At 40.3% G+C, this 25,571-nt stretch overlaps 1 protein-coding gene and 1 long non-coding RNA gene across 2 annotated transcripts in view; both read right to left on the reverse strand.

Moving 5' to 3' along the window:
• The window catches only part of LOC122843333, a 705,002-nt gene that overhangs the window by 156,003 nt on the left and 523,428 nt on the right, over positions 1–25,571 (reverse strand). The window lies entirely within an intron of this gene.
• LOC122843345 overlaps positions 18,375–25,571 on the reverse strand; it is a 79,256-nt gene continuing 72,059 nt past the window's right edge. Inside the window, exon 3 of the long non-coding RNA XR_006372693.1 lies at positions 18,375–19,221. This is a non-coding gene — a long non-coding RNA (uncharacterized LOC122843345). The remainder of the gene's footprint in view (positions 19,222–25,571) is intronic.

The raw sequence follows: 25,571 nt of genomic DNA on the forward strand, positions 1-25,571 counted from the left end.
CCAGTGGAGCTAGTACTTTTTCATCAATATTAAGGAATTATTGCCTTAAAACAAGCTCCAAATTTCTTGTGGAGAAGTGACTTCTAAGTTAGTTTTGCCTTATTTCAGTGTACTAAGATGTTTGAGCTAAAAACAAGAGCAAAAATACTTGGTAAGATTTTGTGTTTTTGCAGTCACTAACCGAAGAGGCTAACAAAACGTACAAAAACACATTAAATATGTGCAAGCACTGGGAATAAACAGAAATACAACTGAAAAAAGAGAGAACAGTTAAAGTCAATATCAGGTTGCATGTGGGGTAGGGTGACCAGATTTGGGTTTCTGAAAAGGAGGACACTTCTTTTTTTGTTAGGCGGGGTGGGGGTAGAATCGGCGGACACACATGTGCTACCGATTTCTTTGCCATACAAAGAAACCTGGAATGGAGTAGTGGAACGGAGTGGCAATGTAATCACAATGCACTGTAAGCTATGTAATGTGTTTCGAGGCAGTTGACCAAAATCCCGGACGATTTTTAAATTCCCCCGGACATTTTTTTAGGTCTGAAAAGTAGGACATGTCCGGGAAAAAGAGGACGTCTGGTCACCCTAATGTGGGGCCATGTTATTTTCTTTCGCCCCTACTGCGACCTTTTTGAGTGTTGAAAGGTATGGCAACTTTTTCTTAATGTTCAAAGGTAGTTGCTCTGAAGAGAAACCACAAATAGGGATCTCCGTATTTTCCATCACAACTGCAACATTGGGACCAGCTCTGTTGCTTTTCCCTGGCAACAAAACTTCCAGAAAAGGGGTCCACTAATGTCCCGCCATTTAGCCAATGATCCCAAACAGATTAGGCCTTTATCTCCACCGGAGACGCCTCGCGTCGGACAGAAACTGCAGAAGTTCTCTCCTGATTCATCGCCGCATAAATGATACTTTCTGCAATCTATAATGCAAACCCAGGGTTCATGCACAAAAGGGAAGAGACTGCCGGCCCCATTAGAGTGGGAAAAAAAGTTGCAGTGGCATGGCTGCAAACAGTTCCTCGCCCCCTAGAGAGTCGTGACTTAGCGAGAGTACTGTGCTCAGAAAAAGAATCCAGGGAAAGGAATCAGAGATGGAGGGAAGTAGAAGGATGGAACAGAAAGAAAGAGTGAGAGAGAGAGAGAGATGTCTGACCTTAATGTGAGAGGGGAAAAAATAGTGCAGAGGAAAAAGGAGCCTGAGGGAAGGAAGGGTGGTTAAATTAAAGAAGACGAGTTTGGGTGTTGGGAGCTGGTGAAGGGAACATGGACACTGCAGAAGAGACAAGAAAGAGCTAGTGGTAAGTAAAAGAGGAGAGCAGAAGGGGGGAAGAAGTTTTATAACGGCATCACAATGGGGGCACCACATCTCCCCTCCCGCCATCTGCGAAAGAGGAAATTCCTCTGGGGCAGCTGATGCAAGGCTTGTGTGCATTGGTGTGCAATGGGAGTTGGTGCGTTGTGGGGGACTGGAGGACAGGAAGTCTGTCTGGTCGGCCAGCTTGTTCTCAGTAATTCACATATCAACAGTGAATTCAGCGGGGAGACAGGAATGGAAGAAAAGCAGACAGAATGAGAAATAACCCATGTATCGCAGCTTTTACAGCATAATTCATGTCCCTAAGCTCTGCAATACATTTCGCCCTCTGAAAACTCTTTTCTTACTGCATGCTGTTATGAAGCAATCGCCTTGGTTCCCTTTGGTGTCCATCTTTATTTGCAGTCCTGCGCAGAAGTATTTACACCCCTTAGCTACCCTTTAGCAGTTTGCCACTCTGTAAGCACAAAAGGTGTGTTTTTACACCGGCTAATCCACCAACATTTGTTACAGTTTCATCTGGCAAGGTTCGATTTCATCCTGCACTGTCAAACAATCCAAACTAACCCAAAAACCTGTTCACATACTCGTCTGTATGTGATGCACCAAGAATTACTGAAGGAAACGACACAAAAACAACCGAAGAAGAGCAATGCAACTTCCTTCTTCACAAAATGTAAACAAAAATGGACTAGCATCAGATTTTAGTGATTGTATAAGTTCTACAATCACTCTGGTAAAAAACAATGAGCCATTTTTCCCTGTAGCTAGACTCGTTTACCCAGAATGCCCTGTTCTGTAGTCCACTGCCTGCTTTCGGATCAGTCTCCGGTCCACTTGGCGTTCACATATGCATTCAAACTGCACTAGAGTTCACTTCAACTGAACTGACACTAAGGTTTGTAGGCGGACCAGAGTTTAGACACCAATCAGAGTTTGATTGCGCATTCACACCTCCCCAACCGAACCGGACTTTCTAGGCTAATGAGTTAGAGTTTAATTAAAGTGGACAAAACTTGGCTGGTGTGAATGCACTTTAAATCTGGGGTTTTGGTACTAGATCACCACAAAGTAGGTGATCTAGTACCAAAGCTTGAATATAAAAAATCCCTACTTTAAGGTAGACGTGGTTTGCAGTGACTTTTATTTCTATAATCAAATCCATTTGCCAATTTGATTCCATAATTGGCAAATGGAATCAAAATAACTTTTTCTTATGTTTTCACATTTCAATTAGGCACTACTCTATATTGGTCTGTTATAGAAAATAATAATAATAAAAATGGGTCAGCGTTTCCCCTTAGACAAAAACAATTGTTGGTGGTAACACTTTGGTAAGACGAGTTATTTGTTTCCGCAATAAATTCAGTTGGGTTTTTTTTCCGGTTCTATTTAAACTGCGGGAAAGCCGAACAAGTAATGCCTGTGGTCTATTTGTTATTAATTGGCATGCTGCTGCCATAGATTACCGAACATGACAGTGTCTTTTTCTGAGAAATCTATCAGCTGTGACCTCTCCGCCGCGATTACAGCAAGGTCAGGAAACGCACAGGGAAACTAATCAATACAGTATTGAGTGCGAGAACGGCCCCCGAGTCTGATGCCGGGGTGGGGTGGGGGACTCAGGGGAGTGGGCGGACAGGAAGAGCGAAAAGAAAATAGGAAGCTTAGACACAAAGGAGTGCAGCGGGTGGGTCGTATGTGACGAAAAATGAACGACCGAGAAAGCAAAAGGGGGGTAAACATGTCAGAGACGGCGAGGCGTGGATGAAGAAGTGGGGAAAGAAAAGGTGGAAATGGAAGAGACTGGAGGAAGGCCCTGAAGGTGGCTTCAATCTTGCGGGTGGCAGCGGCATCAGTCTACAGTGGAGCCACAGGCACAAACACACACCGGTGGTTGACTGCAGCATTTAAGATGTGGTCAGTCGGGGAATATTATTCTACTGCCACGGGCAGAAACGCACGCTAACCGAGGGAGGTGTTTGATAACACAGCGCACTAACCATATGTATGAGTTATGGTTTACCACGCTGATTTACTGAGCGATTGGCGAAAGACTGGAAACTCACAGTTACTACAGCAGGAAAATACCAAGATGTCAGGCTAAAAACAGACAATTTGTGTAATTTGGGTCACCATACTGGATTCATATTTCAGCCTTAGATTCAATTTGTGCTTTGTGTTCCAATGGTACACAGACAAGCGACTTCAAAGAGGCTGTACCACATGTTTTGCAGGCATATAGTGATATTTTACAGCATAATCAAGTAATTATGTTGGCTTCAGTTGATTTAAAAATGTTCAAACATTCATCCAGTCTGAAAAGAAATCATCTGAAAAGCAGAGGGGGAAAATAATCATAGGTTTCCAGGCGATAAGCACAACCCACACAGAGGCCTCAGTCAGTCCTCAACTCGGCCGTCGCAGGTTCGACTCCCGGCCCGTTGACCTTTTCCGCATGGTTATTTTGCAGCCAAAAAAAATCCTTATAAAAACAGAACTATTTTCTTCAGAAGTCATAATTTTCCACATGCAAGGTAGCCATATTGGATTTGAAGGGCCATATTTTTTTAATTTTTCTTTTAAACATCCAGCAGTTCTAAATGTGGATTTTTTCCCCAACGTGAATGAAATTCCAGCTTGAATATAAAAAAATCCCTACTTTAAGGTAGAGCTGGTTTGCAGTGACTTTTATTTCTATAAACAAGGACGTTAGCCGCAGTTTTCCCACAACTTTGTGCAACCAGGTGTTAAAATCAGGCAGCCAGATGCGGGAGACGCAGCGTTTTGGCACTCTGACTCTGTCCTCCATTTTCTGGCTGACTGGAACCTGTTGTCACATGGCTGAGTGCTATATGTACCATGCAGTGGGTCTGTGCATGAATCTGTCTGCGGCGCACAGTGCAATCCCTTATATGCAAACAAGTGAAGCGCTTTGAGTCCATGTGTGCGTCGCCTCTGTCCTATTTTTTCATTTTTAGCAAAATCAAATCGAAAGCCAAGTGTTTATCATGTACACAAACGCTCCTCTGCCTTTATTCTGCTGCTTTACACTTTGAATCATCCCGATCTAGCTTGCACACGCACGATATGCGACCCCCACCCCGACTTCCCCTCCGTCAAAAACTCCCTGTTAACTAAAGCGGCGCTTCGGTTTCATTCGTCGCCGTTTTTGGCTTCTTTGCCGTTCGGAGGTCAGAAAACAGCTGTGGCTTTTCTCTGCGACTGCCTGTTCTCCCTTCGTGAAGCGATGAAGAGGAGCAAACAGAGAGGATCTGAATTTGGAACAAAGCAAACGGCGCACAGAGAGGAAGTTTGACCGGGGTTAGCAGGGACATTTGGAAGTGTGGAAGTTTTCAAGCAGCTGACAGACGAAGCAGAAATCGGATAAAAGCAGGAATAAAGACACTTGGAAGATTAAAAACCAGAAAGAAGAGAGAAGAGAACAAGATGATAAGAGAGGTTTGACATTTTAGGCTACAAAACAAAAAAAGAAGACAATGCTGGGGGTGTAATGGTACATCTAGACTACAAGATAAGATTACGAACATTTTGTCTAAAAGAATGAGAAGAAAAACAATTAATCTGCTATTAAGAAGTTTATATTCTGTGGTTGTAATGTATAATTTTAAGGTGACCTCATCCAAAGAGCCATTAGGGCCATTTCTGTTCACAAATACAGTTTTAATAAAGTTTTAAAGCCAGCCTGAAGGTTTGATCACGCTAAATATTTTACATTTTCTGTTAGAGATGGATAAATGGGGTCCTGCCTGCAGAAAAAGCTAAAACAGGACCTCAGTTTGCTACTGCTGACAAGTCACAAAGCTATATGCCGACTGTAGCGCTGCTAGCAGCTAACAGTTAGCCAGTCAGAAACTTCTGTTAGACTGGTTTCACAAGAAAAAAAAAATGCAAGAAAGGGTTGTAGTATTTTGAAGTCGCTCATATTTATAGATGACAGTGACTGCTATAACTTCATTTGGATGAAAATAGATAATTATGAGTATTTTGAAACTAGCTATTGTGTTGTTGTTCTCCTTGTCCTTGTGGCAGAGAAAATACATTTTCTGCAAGTGTTTACCTACAGCCCTCCTAAAAGGTTGAAGTTAGCCTTTAATCCGAAGCCTTCAGTTTAGTAGCTAAATAACGTAGATAACCTTTGAACGTTAGAGAAGCTACAAATTGAACACCAACTTCAGTTTCAGTTTGCTAATAGGATTTTTCTATCTGTATTTTAGGCTACAAATTCACTCTGTTTACAATCAGGTAAAGCTCTTCGAACTGCCTTGCTGCTGAAATGTGCTATGCAAAATAAATTCCCCTTGCCTCGCCTCAAACTCTTTGTAGTACATAATTAAAACGCAGAACAGAAAACATATAAAATTGAATAATTTAAACGTTTATGTATTTTGGGTTGGGTGAGTTTGGTGTTTCAGTTCATCACTTTAGGGGATCTGAAAACCTAATGAAATCTTCTTCTACAGAGCTCTGTGAGTGTTTGCCCCTTTGGATATTTTTGTTTGTTTGTTTTTGCTTTATTTGTGACATGGAGATGTTCAATAAGCAAATGTTATAATCATAGATAACCTAAGTAATACAAGAAGCAATTTTCACTGATGAGTTCATTTATTGAGGAGAAAAACCCTATAGATACCAACTAGACTGTATGTATGTCCTAATATCCTTGAAGTTTTCTTGTTAAGTCATGAATTGTGTATCTGTTCAGTTTCACAGGTTTGGTTGTGGCCAGATCTGAAGAAATCACTTAAGTAGAACCTGCCTGACAATATGAAGTAAGCTTGAAATAAAGCTGGCTTGTTTGGGATGCTATTTTCTCCACCATAAATGAAGTTTCCTAATGTTGCAACAATATTCATCCAGCTCTCTCTACACTCCAGGATACACTTTAAGAGCTCGGTTCTCACTAACAGGGCTTTGAATGATTAAGCACCAACATGCATCTCAGATATTTAGCATCTGTATGTCCTTAGCAAATCATTAAGGTCACATGATCATGGTCCAATGGTTGTGCCATTCAAGATAAGGTGATTGTTTCCACACTGTGCAACAAAGTGGTTCACCAGCTCTCTACTCAGCTTCTTGTCCATCTCTGATATCCCTGACAATTGCAGAGTCACCTGAGTATGAGTGAAAGGTAAGTGGTGCTCCTGTGCTGCCCACCACCTTGTTAGACACACAGTCCTTCAGTCTTACAAACTGTGGACTGTTTGTTAGCAGAACAATGATCCAGGCGATTGTTGAGGCCTGCAATAAAATTGAGTTTGTGGAGCTGAAATACCAAGATGCAATGACAGTCCTAAGAGCGCCTTTCGTATTCCTTGGCACTGATTGGCTGTAGTGCCAAGAGTAAAGCTAAGAAAAACTGTAGATACTAGCTTCTATGGTAAAGCTAAGATAGTTTCCAGTGTGCATTGATGCATATTAAGGTGTATTTGATGGTTCAACTACTAAAGACAGAAAGTTATAAGATTTCTGGTACTCAAGGATTTTGATTTTAGCTCTTTGCAGATAATTGTGGATCCTAACCCAGGGGCTGTGCAGCCCACTTTGTAATAATTTCAGTTGTAATTTCCATCACGGTTGAAGGTTTCTAAATGGTTATGTAACCTCGTCGAGATTTCTGGCCAGCCTGATGATTCCTTTACATCCACAAAACAAGGCAACAACTAAAGAACCCTTTCATTTTCTGCTTCAGAGTCATTCTTAAGCATAGACACAGGGTCAACTTCTCCAAACAAAGTTATATAATTACAACAACTAGATGATTCTACATGGAAAAGAGAAACTGGTACTGAAATATTATCCAGTTTTTATATCACGAGATCTCGTCACATCGCTAGAGAAGACAGGTCAGCGGAAGACTGAATACGAGCGTGTGCAGTACGTGAGTGGTGTGTGTTTGTTCTCATTAACTATCAATGCTATCAAGCAGCTATTCTGGTTTTGATCATGCCCTCCGCTCCTCCAGCGGATCAGTCAGTCGTGGTGTCACGAGCGGCAGAAATTGGTTCAGTTTCCCGGAATGAACCGAGGCTTTCGCCCGTCCGGCTGGGAGAGCTTTCCCTGATTATGATTCTGCACTCATTTCATTCTGTTCCATCCACTTTCTCCTCCACCCATGGCTTTTTCACCCTCATCCAACCAAAACACACACACGCCTACACACGCCCACACACAAACCAACCCCAATCCACACACCTATGTACACATGCACCTCTGGTCCGATGTTGAATATGTAAATCGACATCTGCTCCAGCACCCAATCTCCTGCTCTCACCATGTGTCTGATATGCTAATGCAGCCAACAGAGGGATTTTTTCTTCCTCTCTCTCTTTCTCTCCACATCTCCCCGTCCTCTCGCCTTCCCTCTTGCTTCCTCTCCTCAGCCCTGACATACCCCGGCCTGCCAACACGAGCAGATGAGGCAGAGGAGGGGCGGAGGGAGAGAGGAGAGGAGAAGAGGAGCTTCACACAAAACCTGATAATGATGTTGTTATGGATGGATGTTACACACACAAACAGGCATGTGAGCAACGGCGAGGAGCCGGGCTTATTAGAGAACAATGGTGTGGGAATCCAGCAGAGGGAGGCTGAGTGTGGGAGGAAGGACAAAGCTCCATCCTCTGGCGCCACTCAACCGCCGTCACCGTCCTCCGTCGTAATGAGCAAGAGGCGCGTTTTGCCGCCACCACGGGAGCACGCGCGCGCACGCTCAACTCGTATGTTTAAAGGCCCCGAACAAACACGGCTGCGGCGACGTGATGGATGGCGGCCCATTCCAGGGGAACATTGTACTCGTTCCAAGGCCTGGAGTGTGCTTTGATTTATAAAGGATGAAATGGGATGGGACCCGTTTCCTGAAGATCCCCACTTGGCCGCGCTCGCGGCTTTTTGCCGCTGTTGACAGGAGTTCTGAGCGAATACATGAATGCTAAAAGACGCTAGCGGTTGGCGGTGCGGTTTTTGCCGGCTCCTTGTGAGGTCAGAGACTCCCCGTGACTCGGAGTGGTACGGAACGATGGGGGCGGAGGGGAGAATCAGGGCGCGCGGCTCACACGCCAAATTGGTGTCACGCCATTTGGCTTTGTTTGTTTTCTCCCGATGAAAGCAGAAGAGGGCCACGCTTTAATGTTCTTATGAAACGGTTCAACATATTTTCATGTATATTCACAGGGAAGGCCATGTTTAATCTGTCAGCCAAAGCAGAAATGACAGAAAATCCATTTAACCGATTTCCTTCAGAAGTCGAGTCAGTATTAGCTAGAGTGTCATTTCACATCAGTATAAAGGAGAGAAGACCTTTAATCAGAGGCACACAGTCACTCTGGAGGAGATGCAGAGATCAACAGCTCAGGTAACTGGACAACTATTAGCTGTCTAAGTTGGTCCCCCCACCTTCTTCTAGTCAGTCAAAAATGTAGAGTGTAAATATGAACTCTCCTGCTGTGAAGACTGATTCACTTCAGGTGTTGCTCATGGTGCCTCACCGATGTTTATTTTCCTCTCGACATGTACGACATGTTAGCCTAAAACATAGAAGGAGCCATTTTAATGGCAACAGAAACATTTACCAATGATGGTGTCAACTCACCAGCAGGAGTTTTTATTTAGGTTCACAAGACCTGGCTTTTATTTTGACAGTCCGGTTATCGACATGTGAACTTGCCTATTAGCTAAAAACCAAATTCTGAGCTAAATATTTTGAATAGATCTAAATATTTAGCTTGCTAACTTCCAAGTAGTGTGCAGCTAAATATTTAGCTTGCTAGCTAAAAATGTAGCTTGGGGCTAAACATTTGTTTTGTAAGTTATTGCAAGCCATCTAGCTTTCTAATATTTAGTTTTGGACTGAGACATTTACAAATGAATGAATAAGATGGTTAAAATATGACTTTGAAAAATGAACCCCTGTTTTATTAACCCACTAAATGACCTCAACTATTGCTGCTCATTTTTGACTGTGCGACTTTAGAAGCAGCATAACTGAACTCCACTAATCCAGCCTTTATGGAAGAGTGGCAAAAAGAAAGTTCCTGCTGAAAGAAACTCCTGTTGTACTCCGACATAAAGAATGCAGAAGATCTGAAGCTCGGTTGGAACTGGGTCATGACTGAAAACACACACCGGCAAATGGACAGCAGAATCACTGGAAGAAGAGAAGAATCAATGAGTTTAATGGCCAAACGATGCCAAGATTTTATCTGAACTAAGATACTGATGGGACCAAAATTAAACTGGGTATAATTAAGTGCCGCAGACTTCAATTAACTGAAGCAACATTGAATAAGAGAGCCGCACAAAGCAGACAAAGTCAAATGAACGATTCCATCAAGGTAGGAATGCTAATGCTGGTTCAACTGGTAGCAGAAACATGAAGTTATTCTTTTTTTTTTACGGTAAAGTTCAGACAAGTTTTTGACAAATTAATAAGTATTTAGTTTGGAGAGTTCCTCTGCTGTAGCCGATGTGAGATTGCATTCGCCGCATTTAATTCTACAACTTTTATCTTGTCGTATAAAACTTTAAAAGCCTAAAAGAATTCAGTTCAGTCTCTTTTTTTTAGGTCAGCATTCCCAGAGAAAAAAAAAAAGAAGAAGAAAAAACAAGGCGGAGAATTTACCAGGCAAGATCTCGTTTAACAAGGACCAGCAAGAAGCATCTGGCTTGCAGAATGAAGCCAGATAATCCCCCCGTATATTCATCTATTTCATGTTTGCCGCATTTCAAGAACGAAATCTTACGCCAGATCGAAAGTTGTCACCAGGCGCGTCTGCAGCAACCAGCGGCGGAACGCTCCGTAAGCCACACGATGAAATCCGACTCTAAGACGTTCATTCAAACCGAATCTTCAGCTGTGACGGGTGCACTATTAAAAATAAATAAATAGATGTTTCCTTTAACTCATCCATGCTCGCATGTGTTTCCCCGAAGTCAAGTTCCGAAAGCATACCAGCTGACATCATTAACGGACAAAAGAAATCCGAGAAGATTCGAAGCATCAAATTAGTTCTGGTCAAAGCTAGACTGTCTTTGAATCACTGTGTGCTTCAAGCAATGGACAGAATAATAGGAACACTTCAAGAAAGACAAAAAAAAAAAAAAGAGGGGGCCAACTTTGATCTAAGCACATCACAGAGGAAACGCAAAACCAACTGAGCAGCAAGTTGCACGACTTCCAGAAACATCCATTTATTTGAATCTCCTGATTTTGGTGAAAACGGGACGAATGTTTGTTCTGTGTTGTTTGAAGAAGGCAGACATGCTCCCCCCCATTTTCTAATCTTTTGTTGTTTTTTTATTTTTTTTTTTGCCTTGATGCTCACGTCAACTTCTAGCCAGATCGCTGCACTGATCAGACGTTCGGTTACATTATTTAGGATGTTTATCTCTACTGTGCTCCCTGTGAAGGAACAACAACAAAAAAAAGTTAAAAAAAATATTCTTTTTTTTATTACTAATCATGTCACGTATTGAAACTGAATGGGATTAAATCAGACAGGGTTTCTGATGGATTGTATTTTTTGGCGATAGATGAAAGTTGACAGTTTGTTACACCCATGTGATGAGGACATCTCAACAAATTGACTTTTTTTTTCCCCATTTCGGATGCAATTTTGTCAAAATTTTGACCCGTAAAAAAACGTTATATTTCAGAAGAAAGTGGTTTTACTGGGAACTCGGTGATATTAAGTACACAGTGCTTGCTGAAGTGTTTCGACCCTTTGACTAACATTTATTCAAGCTTTTGTTTTTGTTAGCTTTTCATATTTTTTGAAGGGATTTTGCAACATAGTTGAGAAGAGTTGCAACTATGCATAGTTGCATAGTTGAATTTTGTCAAAACACATTTTATTTGAAGGGGTGTGCATAAGACTGACATGACACTGTCATAAACATAATGTAACACCTGTTATGAACATGAAGGAGTGTTTATGAATGGTTATGACTGTTGCCATGAAGTGTCAATTGGTAAATAATAACACTTTTAGTGCAAAGTTGGACATTTTAATGGACTTTTAATGCAAGTTTCAGTATAACTTTGCATTAAAGTGTCATTATTTACTGACAGTTGTAAACATTCGTGAACATTCATTTATGTTCATAATGGGTGTTATGTCCTATTTATGACAGTGTCATGTCAGTCTTATGCACAACCCTTCAAATGAAGTGTTATCACACATGCAGGTGCAGCTGCAGGGTGTTATTTAGTGAATCCATCGTGGATTTCCTTCGGCGGTTCTTGGTGCAGCACCACCACAGGTGAGGAGGGGAACAGGTCTTTTGTTTAGTTTTGACTCAGATTGTGAGAGCGAATATGCAGCAGCTGGAAACGTAACAAACGTTCCCAATCAGACCGAGTCTACCGGACTACTTAAGCTGACCTCACTCTGCTTTTCTTTCAGCTGTTTTCTTCTCATTAATCTTCTGAAAAGGCCAAATTTAGCATGCCTGACTAACGTCGCTCCAACTCTGACAATCAAAAGCGATCCAAAGCTTTTCGCCGTTTGTGTAACATTTTGAAAACCATCCATAATTTTTCTTCCACTTTTGTTCCAACATTGTTCTCATCGACTTCTCATTTACGCGTAAAATGGTTTCATAATTGTAAGTTCGCATTAATTAGTCCTTTCTTTCAGTGAATGAGTGAATGACATTTTGAAATCTATTAATTTAAAGAACCCTGGACATGAAGCTCAAGTGCTGTGGAAAAAAAACACCATGTTGAACACTGTTGCATTTTTATTAAGGTTTTCAGTAAAACATTATTGATTAGGTCTACAAAGCTAATGTGATTTTTCAATTGTAATTTTTTTGTCAACATTAGTCAATGAAACCATATTTTTTTCTAATCCGTAGACCATAGACCTGACTGGAGCACCACCCTTCTTACATTACAGCAACTTTATCCCTCTGAGCATTATGTGGAAGTCAACACAAGTAACGGGGTTTGTTCTAGTGAAAAAAAATAAAAAATTGACTTATAATGAGTAACAAACTAATCATGGAACAATAGACTGAACACACGTTTTGGTTTGAGTTTATGCTTTGCAATTTATTCTCTAATTTGTTCAAAGTCGCCTGTTGAAATTTGCGCCGCTTTTGCTTACAAGCAGTAAATATTTAGCTGCATTATGTATCAGTTGATTCTTTTTTAGGCAATGAGATAAAAATCAAAACATATCGTAAGCCTCTTCATGTCCTAACACAGAGGTTCGCAAACGTTCCCACGCCACGGCCCCCAAGCAGCATCAGCTCCTGGGTGGGGGCCACGTTTTCAAACTCAGACAATGCTATTATGTAAAAAACAAAAAACAAAAAAAAAAAACAGGCTTTTTTCAATCACTGGTTGATCATTGTCAAAACTGTTTAGCATAAAGGTTTCATCCATCATACTTTCTGATTTTAGTTGGCCATGAGTTCTCCAGTTTGTTCTTGTCAGAATTTCGTCCATTTGGTTCCTTTCATGTTCGCTACGCTAACTTGAGCAGCTAACCAGCTTGATAAATTTGACTGACAACCAATCAGAAAAGTGAGCAAGGCTAATTATTTTACCTAGCATTTTACAATAGTGAAAAAAACAGATTAGATTTTCTGATCAAATATGAATAAAAATGTGTAAATAATTTTTGTAGATATTTTTCTTGTCTTTCCTCCAGCTTTCTGAGCCCCTCCACTGTCCTCTGGTGGCCCTTCAGGGGGCCGCGCCCCCCACCTTGAAAACAAACGCTGACTGTATAAACTGATGATTGAACTAAAAGGTCCAGATCATGGAGTGGATCTGGACCTAAAGACACTCTAACCTTTGTCTATTACGACCATCATGTTGGTTGTTTATAGCAGTAAAAGTTTTTAAAATCAGTTTATTGAAATCCCTTGCTTTAGTTCAGGTTCTGTCCTTACTTTTTCCCCATTTTGATCATGTATATATATATATATATATATATATATATATATATATATATATATATATATATATATATATATATATATATATATATAGAGAGAGAGAGAGAGAGAGAGATATTCCTAAGTTGTATATAAATATACACACACACACACACGCACGCACACAGAGAGATACGTTTTTCTTGGTTCAAATCCTTGTTCTGATAAATTATAAATGTCAGCCTTAATGAGGCGCCGTGGCGTCCGAGCAGCACTGGGAGCTCCGACGTGAAGTAAAGCAGAGAATGGTGTGTGTGTGTGTGTAAATCCATGGCTTAAGGCAGCGCTAGAATTATTAAAACCAATATGTGCTTCGTAGGAAGCTAAAAGTGTAAAATGCTTTGGGTAAAACTGAGGATTTTTATCCAATATCAGATCATATGACATAGTGCCTGCAGTGAACTTTATGAAGGAAATACAGCAGAAACCCAACATTTACGCTGCACTGAAAAGAAAATGTAATTTACTGTTTTCGGTCATTTTGTGTTTACCAAGATTATTTTTGTTTGCTAAATTATGAGAGAGAGAGAATTTGTTAGAGAATCTTTTCTAACCTTTCCAATTCGAAGCTTTGACTGCATTTCAGGAATGATTTCTGCCTCAATTACGTCCGTTTCAGCTCTGGTCACACGGAGATCAGCTCGTTTTCAAAGCAAAGACCTTCTTTCCTTTAAGCTAGTTTTGATCTAATTTTAGGAGGTATGGGTCAAAGGGTCAAGACCCATCTTGACCCTTTGCTTCTGTCTTGAGTTTTTGCTTCAGTATTTGCAGCGTTCTTTCGCAATGATGCCAAGTGGGTCTATCTTCCTCTCAAATTCATCGAGACACGATAATTTTTTTTTTTCCTTTCCCCACCAGGGGGTCTCCTGTGGGCTCTAGTGTCCCTTATAAGACAGTAGGCTGACAGGAAAGGGGGATGGAGAGGGGGAGAGACATGTGGCAAATGTCGCCGGGTCCGGGAATCGAACGTCGAGGACTGAAGGCCTCCATATGTGGGTCGCGCTATCCCCTACGCCACCACAGCACACCCAAGACACGATAATTTTTTAATAAATGTTTAACAGAATCGTTTCCTGCGGCGATGCATCCCATCACGCGGATGCACACTTGTCTTAATTGTTCACAAAAAACATACCGTACTCGTCTCTGTATGTACAGAGACGAGTACGGTATGGAAATTTCCAAATGTGAAAAGAGCACTTAAAAAAAAAAAAAACAATCTCTCCCTTGTTACTGTGGCATTTAGCAAATAGAAATCATTTTGGTGATTCAAAGTGACCTAAACAAGGGAACTTTGAGTCTGGTTTAAGTGAGAAAGACAGTGAAACAATATCTGCTCTCATGGATGTGGGACGTCAAACGTTCACACATTCAAGAGGAGAAAGACATCACTGTGTACCATCTTGTTTCTGTTTAGTAAAGTATTTCCACCTTATCTGAACAGATATCTTGGGGAACAAAGGCAACCAAACAATCCTAAAGGGAAAAACACACCGTGCCTGTCATTGTTTGAGAGGAAGCAAGTGTCCCTCGGGGCTTTATACAGATGTAAAGAACTGGAACCTTTTGTAGTGATAGAAAATATGCTTAGCTTGTTCGATGCTGGCAGCTCCGAAACACAAGAAAAATGAAAATAAATAAATAAAGATCGTCTGTCACAAAGAAAGCCTACTTCTAACCCTGGCAGAACCTCACACTGGTAAGCTCACACTCTGTCCATCCAGTTATTGACCTTTTACACGTAAGGTCACGGCTCACTCCGCCATGATGGACAACAAAACATCTTACGCCCAACTCCTGTGAGAAAAACAGACATTGCTGGCCTAATATAGCTTTTATTTAGTTGATTTTACTTTAAAAATGGTCATAGGGTTCTTCGTTCCCAGGACCCAAACCAAACGTGTCATTTTACTGTGAAGCTGATACTGTAGCAATCATAACACCTGGCAGCGCTTGGTGCATTCGCAGATTTGCAGCAAATTTTTCTAAGGTAGGAAGATTAACGTTCATATACACTTTGTAAGTACATATAATCAGTAATACGCAGTGAAATATCAAATTGTGGAGACGGTATATGTCTAATCAGTCGTAGCCATGGAGAAAACGCCCCACAATCATGTAGCCTAGCATGTCCAGAAAACAAAAGTAAAAAACAAGTTAACATCTAGACTTTGTTACGATTTTATGTCTGTTCTAAGAGTAAACACCGTTTATGATATTGTGTTATAAATCACGTGGTGTGATTTCAGCTAAAGTCGATCATCTGCAACAGGAGGGAAAGGTATGTGTCGCTTTCTAAGTTAGCTATTTCCACCTTTTGGAAATCCCGCCATCTTTGAGCCCCAACTGGGTTTACTACTGCCACAGACAAATGAGCTCGACTTGAACAAGCCATATTAGCATGGCTAATATTGTTCAATTAGAACAATATTCAACATTAGCTACGCTATACTAGCATGGCTAATATAGCTTTGGAAAACATTTTGAAAATCTTTTTTTTTTTTTATCTCTTTTACTACACTATTTACTGGTGGCAAAATAAACTGAGTTTTCACACCTATAACCGATAGATATGAAAGGTGCTGCATGTGTGCTGGTCAAAATTTGAAACTGACAAAAATAAATAGATTCTATGCATGAATGTTGCATCCACCGGCTCATTTAAAATAAACACCTATTTAGTCTCTTTATTGTGTTTTAGCAGTGTGTGTACAAGGCTGTGCTGTTATTTACTCAGTGTCTGCTCAGGGCCTCATTTCTCTGAAGAAGGTCTATAAATCTTAAGCACTTCCATTCTAGTCACATGAAGTTTCTCATTTACCCTCAGAAAGTGACTTTACTGGAAGTTTTGTCTTTTTGTTTTTTTCTCTCTGCTGCACTGTTGCAAGGTTATTCATGAGAATCCATCTTTTATTTATTTATTTTTTATGACCTGAAAAATGGATTCTGCATAACATGGTGTATCAAATGCAGGTTCACACTCCCACTGTTGTTCCACGAGGAAATCTTTGAGATGCCATCTGAAAACCAGAAAGATCAACAAATCTGTGGTAAATGTTTGTAGAAAGCACAACGCGCTGCCTAAACCTAATGGTTACTTTAGCCTTTTTTTTTTCTTTTTTTTTTTTTACTGTTCATTTCATAATTTGTACTTAACTTTTAGAAAAATTTAATTTTTTTACAGATTTGCTAAAACTGTTAGTGCAAAAAGAGGTAAATGATTTGAGAAAAACTGAAGCTCCTCTTTGTGGTCCCACTGCTATCTGCAGAAATTAACTGCTCCCGGTCAGAAACAACCAATCAGAGCCTGGAGGAGGGTCTTAACGCTGTCAGTCATGTTTGTGTATGTGCTGCTCACACCCCCACCCTTGTTTGCTCTCTGATATGCTACAGCTTCATTCACAGCCACTGCCACGACCTGAGCAGTGGGACCCGCCAATGTAATATAGTTAGGATGAGGAAGGATTCCATCATTCAAGAGTGATTGACAGCGCTAAGACCCTCCTCCTGGCTCTGATTGGTTGTATTTCTGCAGGAGAGATTGATTTTTCACAGATTATCTGATGAACTGTCACAACATCAAGATAGTTTTAAGAAAAAAGTAAAAAACAAAACATTAAACTGTTTTATAAAAGTTATCTTCTGCAGCTTTAGATGGGATTTATTCTAATCTTCAGTTGTAGTTGGGCTCGTAGCTCATGAAAGGTGCATTCATTTCCATCCAACATAAAATATAGTTTGACTTTTTTTTTTTTTTTTTTTTTAAAGGAGAGAAACAGAGCCCAGAATGTATCTGAATGTTGCTGTAGAGTGAAACATCAAGTCCAGAAAATTAATAAATATTCAGTTTTTCCTAGAACCCAAAACAAAGTCCGACATCGTGACAGAAAAGCAGACAATTAAAATAAATCTCTAAATCCCGTTTCGTAGATATGAATAAAATCCTAATTTTAGTTGAGAAAAATGACATCTGCTTGCAAATTACAGACAAAACATTTGTGTTATTTGGCAATATTTACGTATGTGATAATGAGAAAGAATGGCTACAAGAAAGAGTGTTACGGAGTGAGGCTCAGAATCAGGTGACAGAAAAAACACCCAGAATCTATTTGCAGGCCTGGATGTGATGTTTTTTCCCATAACCTGTTTAAACAGCACAGTTGTTTTGCACTAAGAAGAAACCTGATGTCTCACCACTGGCAGGACAAGAAACTACAGGAAAACAAGCCCAGCAAACACTGCAGATCCAGACGACGTCACCATCCATTTATTCACGTCTCGCTTTTAACCGCAAAGTTTTCTTTTCTTTTTTTTTTTTTTTTTTTTATCTCGTCAGAAAACGCTTTCAAAATGACAAATCTCCCTTGAAATCAACGGAACGGTTATGGTTTTATTCAGTCAAATATTCAGCGTCTGTAGGTTTCATTCTTCCAAACATTTAACAGATCATCCTTCATCAATTGCTTCAGCATTCGCCAGGCTGGCTCTGTCACAATCTGCACTCACTCCCACTGAAAACCAGCGCAGCCATTGACTGTGTACAAGACTGTGCTGATAATATGAATACAAATAAGCACACAGCATGCCAAACCAAAGAAAGACACACACACACACATGCACACGCCTGCAATTGAAATGAAAAAAAAAAAATAATACTTTTAAAAGTGACTTCTGTTAAGATCCTCACTGGCAGCAAATGGATGGAAGCTGATATATTATACAGTTTATAGAGTATAGAAAACGTCGACCTCATGCCTACAGGCGTGTAAAGGTCGGCTACATTATGCATGTTGGTCACACATGGAAGGTTTTAGATACTCCATACGTTTTACTTCCTGTAAAAAGTTTGAAAAAAAAAAAACAAAAACGCCGCAGAAAGTTTAAACATTTCAATTATTTTTCTTTAAAGCCTTACAGCTCAGAATATGAGATCTGAAGGTATTTTAACAACGTGTGTTTTCATCTAGTGATGCTGGCGTCTGTGTCGTAATCTAAGGAGAGGTTTAGGTCTTACAGGACGGGACGTTTTGTGTCAGCCTGAGTTTGTATCGTCTAGTTTCTTTAGGTTGTGAGATGCCTCAGGGACGTATTCTAGGACTCTTTCTTTTTATCTTTATTTGCTGCTTTAGGGCTCAAGTTTAACTTCATTTAATTATGTTAATGACTATCCAGTCTACATCCCTTTGGAAAAAAACAAAACACAAAGCTCAAAGAATTTCAATGAATATGATGCATATTTTGGGTTTCAGTAACAAGAAGATTGAGATCATATTTTTCCACCCAGGTAGTCTTGGCGGGTTTTAATATCAAACTCAGTTTGTCTTGAAATTTCAGATCCGTTGTCACCAGTCACGGGGTAAAGATTAGATGATGAACTTAGATCTGGAGAAATCTAGACAACTGTGTGCATGTTGGAGTCTGGACAGATCATTCAAGCCTTTACTGCCACGCACCTTGAGCAGTGGGACCCGCTGTAATATAGGATGAGGAAGGATTCCTGCTGTCACCACGTCCCTCCTGATCCGGAGCTGAACTTCTTTTGCTGTTAAACGTCTTAATGACCTCGTTCCACCTTCACGGAGTCTAAGGTCTAAGCCGCTCTTATTCGTTCCAGAGACGACCTCTGCAGCGCACTGTGAAGGATTTTTGAAGAAAAAAAAAAGCGTGTGCGCGTGTCACACTTGAAGTGTTCAAGTGTGAACACGGGCAAATGTCACCACTTGAACATCTGCTTGTTTTGTCTGCTGCTGTGAGCTGCAGATGTGCTGCTCTCCTGGAGGACTGGCCCCCAGGGTCCGGCCGGCCCACTGGTCAGATGCCTGAACACCAAGCTTCTGTTTCCATAAAGAAACTCCCATTCAGAGTTTCTTTCTCCTGCCTCCTTTCTCTGAGTCGGTGTTCCAAATCCTCGTCAGGACTTCCCATCAACACCCTGTGGAGTAAGGAGGATTTGCCAGAATTAGCAATAAATGTAGATGGAAGAGGTTTGATCAAACAATATGCCAACAATTGCATTCAAAATTAATAAGAAAAATAAAACAGATTTTTTTTCTGGCATAAAAAGTGTATAGCTGACTCTAGTGAATTGCAGAGGGAACATCAAACGTCCAGTATAAAACCACCTGGAGTAAAGTCCAGGAGTAAAACCATCATGTGAGTAAAGCCGGACATTTGCAGTGAAGGAGAAGGATTGTCCAATCAAAATGGTTTGAGGGTGGAGTTGGAGCTCCACCTAAATCTGACAGGGGTATGAATAATTGCAGACTCAACTGCAAATGGTAAAACAGCTATAAATATATAAATATAAATATAAATATATATATATATATATATATATATATATATATATATATATAAATATAAATATAAATAAAACAGCAATTTATCACATATAAAAGTGTGAGAAAGCAGAATGTGAAAATATGGCTCACTTCACATGTGATCCTGCAGAAAGTAGACCCAAGTGACCTTTAGATAACAAATCTCTCAGAACATGACCCTAACCATGGCAACATAAACAGCATCATCAGGGCAACTTAACTGGTGGGGTTGGTATGTATAGAGCTGGAAATGACGGGTTCTTCCTTGCATTGTGTGGACATATGTCTTAATTTCATTATCTCATTAGATGCCGCAGGGGTTTTCACAGCTTTTCGTGACTCACACAGATGAAGCCAACTCCCTCATGACAGACGCCTCGGAGAGAAAGTACATGGCAAACCGAGTAACGCTCTGCGTCTGGAGGTGTATGGACGTAATTAGACTTTGAAAGGGAGGAGACGTCGGCAAGCCGTAGGAGAACGAGGTGTTGGCATGAATTAATAATCACGCCGTGCTCCGTACTGTCCACACTGGAATATGAATAGAATGTCTTACATTCAACTCATGAAAAAAAAAAAAACACAATGGCCGGCCGTCTTTTTCTGAATTGCGTCGAGTCGAGGCTTTGACGGATTGCTGTCTGTGAAAACTTTAACTAACGGCCGTGCTGCTGGGGTTCGCCTCTTTAAGCAGTTCTTGTTCTGGTGCTCTTCCTGTCCAAACTTAATGTCATCCACAGTGGAAAAATGCCTGGTTCCCCCCGCAGCCTCCCCATCGTCCGAATTAACACCTCTGAAGCTTTTTAGACAAAAACATTTGAACTTTTAATCCAAAGTTTTTCATATTTTCAGAGGCTTTTTGTCTGAAAGCGACTAGTTTCTAGTGGTAGATGTTGAGTAAAAAGATTACTAATGACTGCAGGATAATTACTATATTGTTTCTCATGTGGCTAATTGTGCAGTCTGCAGTTAATCCCTCTTGCTGTGAAATACCAGCACTGGCTCTTTACATATTTCAACACTGTCTGTAATATGTGTGAATTTCTGGGTTTTTATAACAACACCTAGTCTGGCTCCATCGTAGGTGGACAGCTCGTTGTCAAGCTCGGCATGCTATGCGAGCACACGCACACACACACACACACACACACACACACACACACACATTAGAGGCAGCCACACGGACAGCGCCATCGTTAGAGTTTGGAGAACAGGAACAGACGCATTGAGGGGCGGCGGAGTAGAAACGGACAGGAAAAGGTCGAGGCGAACGGAGATGGATTTAAGGAGGGTGATTTTAAGAGGGGAGAGCTCAAAGGAAAAGAAATCGACTAGATAAATCAGATAATTGTAGATTAACATAAAGGTCATTTCTACAGAACATGGTTTTGAAGGAGCTTACCATCTCTGTAAAGAGTAATGCTTAACAGGTAGAAGTGGATATTTTTAGGCACTTCACAATTCAATTACGATTCAGTAGGCTATGATGTGAATATAAACCCAGTGAGGTGACATCATCATCATCATAGTAATAATAATAATTAATAATAATAATAATAGTGGCTGACCAGTGGTGCATTTGCCCAATGTGACTCTTATTCACTGCTGCTTGTCAAAGTATCCAACGCATCAGATGCCACACATCTAGAAAGACAAAGTTACATGATTTTGATGATCCAAACACTTTGTCTGGTCTTGTGTTGCTGGTCCTATGAACTCCATAGCACCAAACCCTTGCTACCAAGGCTTGGCAGTACAAATTTCTCCGCCTTTTTCATAGTTAGAGGGGAACGGCAACATCACTCGCTCGATGTTCCTTTGGCTGACCATCCGCAGAAACAACCAGCTGTTTCCGTTGCTCATCAAGCCACTTGTTCCTCTATGAAGCATTCACCATAAACTGTCTGGTGGTCTCACTTTGGGAGATTCTTAGTGTTTGTTGTTGGATTTAGAATCTTGACGCATTGAAAAATGGTCGACTTAAAATCGGAAATGTACCCAACCAAAGGGAAAAGACTCCAACCGCATCGACTCTGACAGCTTAGTGAGCTCACTGACTAAAATCCACTTCCTTCCACACACACAGAGGAGCACTAACGTGTTCAGGACGTCAAAAACAGTCAATGGATTTGATGTTGAAGGCCATCACTTCAACATCAAGTCCAGACTGAAATCCTACAGGAAGTAGAAGGTTGGATTGCGTAGGTTCTTCCTTAGAATGTGCCGTCCAGTTATTTGGTGCATATGAGAAAATCTTTGTCTGTAGAACAACAGGAACGTGGCGTTATGAATCAGCAGGGAAGCATTTGTTTGGACTTGGTTATACCCAAGTAAAAAGGTTTAATCACATTTCTGCTTATGAACCACGACTAAAACGTAACAGGCTTGGTGATGATCTCTGTATTTTCAAGCATTTTGGAGCATGGCGTTACAAGGCAAAAGTATCAGCGCTTATATTACAAATGTGAGCAAAACCTTGTCCATGTTCCAATGTAAAAAAAACCGCAATTTCAGTGTTTCCATTAAATAAGAAATGTAATCAAAACTCACGTGAATAAGTTTACGTCATTTAAAAACATGCTGCACCATTTTCCTCCTACCACTTCCTGTCATTTTTCATGTTTTCCGCATGTAGTCACGTCTTTGTAAGTCTGAAACATTCGCAAATAAAGTCTTTGAGACAATATTTTTGCATATTTTTGAGTCAGAAATAACATAAGAACCTCCAATTATATATATATATAAAAAAATAATAATAATAATTATGTTTGCTCATTAAGCTTAAATGTCCGGATTACAACGGAGGTTTGAAATCACAGGCAGGAATAAAGGTGGAGTGTTCGGCGAGCACGAAGGGGAGTGTAGATGAAAAGAGCTTTATTCAAACATCAAAACTGAAAATAATACTGTCTTTGCCAAACAAAATCAAAGCCCAAAAGATGAGGAAAAACAACGAGGGACTGACAGAGAATAAAAGAAACCGAGTATTTATGGAGACTGACATGGTGCTGGTGATGTAATCCGAAACCAGGCGAGATCAGAAAGCAAGACTGACTGAAACAAACCAGGGAACAGAACGAAGCACAAAAGAAGAGAGGATGTGAATCAGAAGCAATAAAACTAAATCAATGTGAGCTTAACAGAACCAGACACAGGAGGACAACTCATTAAATCATTAAACCAGAGAGAAAATAGAACCAAAGGGCTGAAAAGTCATAAATCTACATCCGTAAATTCATTAAACCCAACATATTCTTCATCTCTATGCCGTTAATGGATGAACTAGAAGGTTCATTTTGGTCCAGCACATCACTCTCCCTTAAGATTTTCCTTTTTTTTCCCCCTGCTGGCCTTAAATAGCAGCAGTGCTCTGAGTGTGATTATCATTAATTCAGTTTAATTTCCTCTGCCATAATGAAACATTCATATCTGCACATGAATTATTGGGCTTGGGCATATCACAGGCCGCATCGCCAGAAAAGAAGCAGAAAATGGAGCTGAAGATTGAAGTGGTGCTCAATATTTGAATGGTGAGTTCCAGGAAGCCGGAGAGAAGTTGTATTGACTTCTGTCGATTGTGTTTCACTTTGTCTCTCAGAGAACATCGAGCACATTGGAGCTTCTCCGAGCTGTAAAGATGGTGCATGGAAAACAAAACGGGCAAACAAGACTGGAAATGATGAGAACACAAGAAAAAACCAAGGCTGCACCAGAGAAGAGCATTTTTAGGGGGCATGATACGGCTAAAGTCATCCTCTCTGTTGTTTCTCTGTGGTGTCTTCAAATGAATCTATTAGTTTTCTATGGTTTCTTGGGAGCTGTAATAGCTTTTTTTTTTTTTTTTTTTTGCCACACCAGTACTCAGAGTTCAAGTTTGCCGGCGCAAACCACAAAGAAAAAGAAGACAACAGGAAGTGGCCGGAGGATGATGGCGCAGCCTGTCTTATCGCGTGAACAAACGTATTCACGTGTGATTTTGAGTGCGTTTAATGGAAACGCTGCCACTTTTGAGTGATTGTTTTTATTGTGAACGGAGGGTGTGGTGCAACTGTTGCAGTTTGCTTTTAATTTTAGAATCAAAATCTCTGGATTTGATCTTTTTATTGGCATTCAGTTAGCTAGGTTACCATGTTTTTTTCTCTCAAAATTAAAAAAGTTCCATCTCCTTCCTAAATTTCAATTTACAAAATAATTTAAAATTGTCATTTTAACTTGACTCTCGTTCAGTCAGTCGTTGCCGTTTCTTCCTCAGTGATTACTTCCCAGCTTTGTTTTCATAATAACGGATTAAACTCACATCTGTGTATCACTTGTCCTTCATTTTACCTGACGTTAGTTCATAGAGGTAACAGGTTCGTACCAGAATAAGGAAAACCCATAAACGTCTCCTCTGAAGCTTTGGTTATATCTTTAGGCACCAAATGTATCAAGATGTGGAAAAACCGCATTTTAACTCTCATGTCTTTATTTAAAGGCCTTCTCTGTAGTTCTGATTTTACTGGTGGTTCTCGCTGCAGATCAAATCTGCCTCTACATCAGTAGAAAGTACAGGACTAATCAATAAAGTTGTAGCAATCCTGCTACAACTTTAACTAAAAATATTGACCTTACAAGCAGTGATCAATAAAGTTATGTTAACTTTCTATAAAACCTGTGATTACTAAAAACTGGCAGCGCAGATCATAGTGTGTTGCTGGTGACTTAAATTGTAAAAGCTTGTATCTGTTTTTTTGTTCTTTTAAATCTGTACAATATTCTGTAGTTTGCCTCATTGCTAAGCTTTCAAAATAAATCGTTCTCTCCCAATATTCTGCCCCCTGGTGGCAACCTGGGGTAAACCTACCATTTCATGTTCTGTGAAAACTAGAGCATTAGCTAGACTCAAAATGGGTTTCGTTGTTCAAAAATACACAAAATACTTCAAGGAATTTATGCTGGTGGAATTAGACAATTAACACACAGCTAACGTATTAATATAAGTACGACAGCTTAATGTACGATACACATGTAGAGCATTTCGAAGCCATAAGAAGTGGGAACGGGTAAAAGAACGGGAGAAGAAAAGAGGCCAAGGTGGGTAATTATATCCCAGAATTAACTGCTGCAACTGGAGAGAAAATTCTCTTTCAAAGCACTAAAATTGTTAAAAGTGTGTGTGTGTGTGTGTGTGTGTAAGGAAGCTGTCAACTTCTCCAGGCAAGAGAGTTCCAGCAGTGTGTCAACCTAATGGGCAGAAACTGGGGCATAGTGAATTATTCAGTAGCTTTTTTCAGGGGAAAGGAGATGCTTCCAGTATCTTCCCTTTGGAAAAAAAAAAAAAAAAAGAAAAAGAAAAAAAATAGAACCCTCAAACACAAATTTGAGCTGAACAACTATGTGATCAAATCAGTTCCAGCAAAACCAGCAGCACCAGGATGAACATTCCTGGATGGAAAGACGGACAGAGCCCAGCTGGCTCTAACCCACGGGGAAAAGATTTCAGGTTAGTTAACGGAGAATCATTATTACGTTTTATCCACTGGATAACTAATGTAACAGTACATCTGTCTAAAAGTGATAGTTTCCTCAACTGTAATTTAGTCTGAGAGGCAAGAGTGTTGACCTAGAGACGCACCGATCCGATATTAATATCTGTATCGGTCCCAATTTTGAAAAACAATTCCTGATCGGGTATCAGTGACGATGTGCCTGATAGATAAGGGCAGATCTATTCAGTTTAATTCTATGCTTTGTGCTCTGAGTAGCGTCATGCTTTGTTTATTTTACATTATATTTAGAATTCTTAAATTTACTTTCTGAACCATTTGAAAGGATAATGTCCAAAAAAACACAACAATTTTGCGATTGCAGGGTTTCCATCATTTGATCATGTGATAAGTCATTAAAAAATGTCTGTAAGTGGCAACATCCGGTTGTTGACCTTGTGACTCGTGTGAGGCAAAAAAAGTGTTTCCATCACGAT

The sequence above is a fragment of the Gambusia affinis genome, linkage group LG14, assembly GCF_019740435.1.
Source record: "Gambusia affinis linkage group LG14, SWU_Gaff_1.0, whole genome shotgun sequence".
Taxonomy (NCBI): Eukaryota; Metazoa; Chordata; class Actinopteri; order Cyprinodontiformes; family Poeciliidae; genus Gambusia; species Gambusia affinis.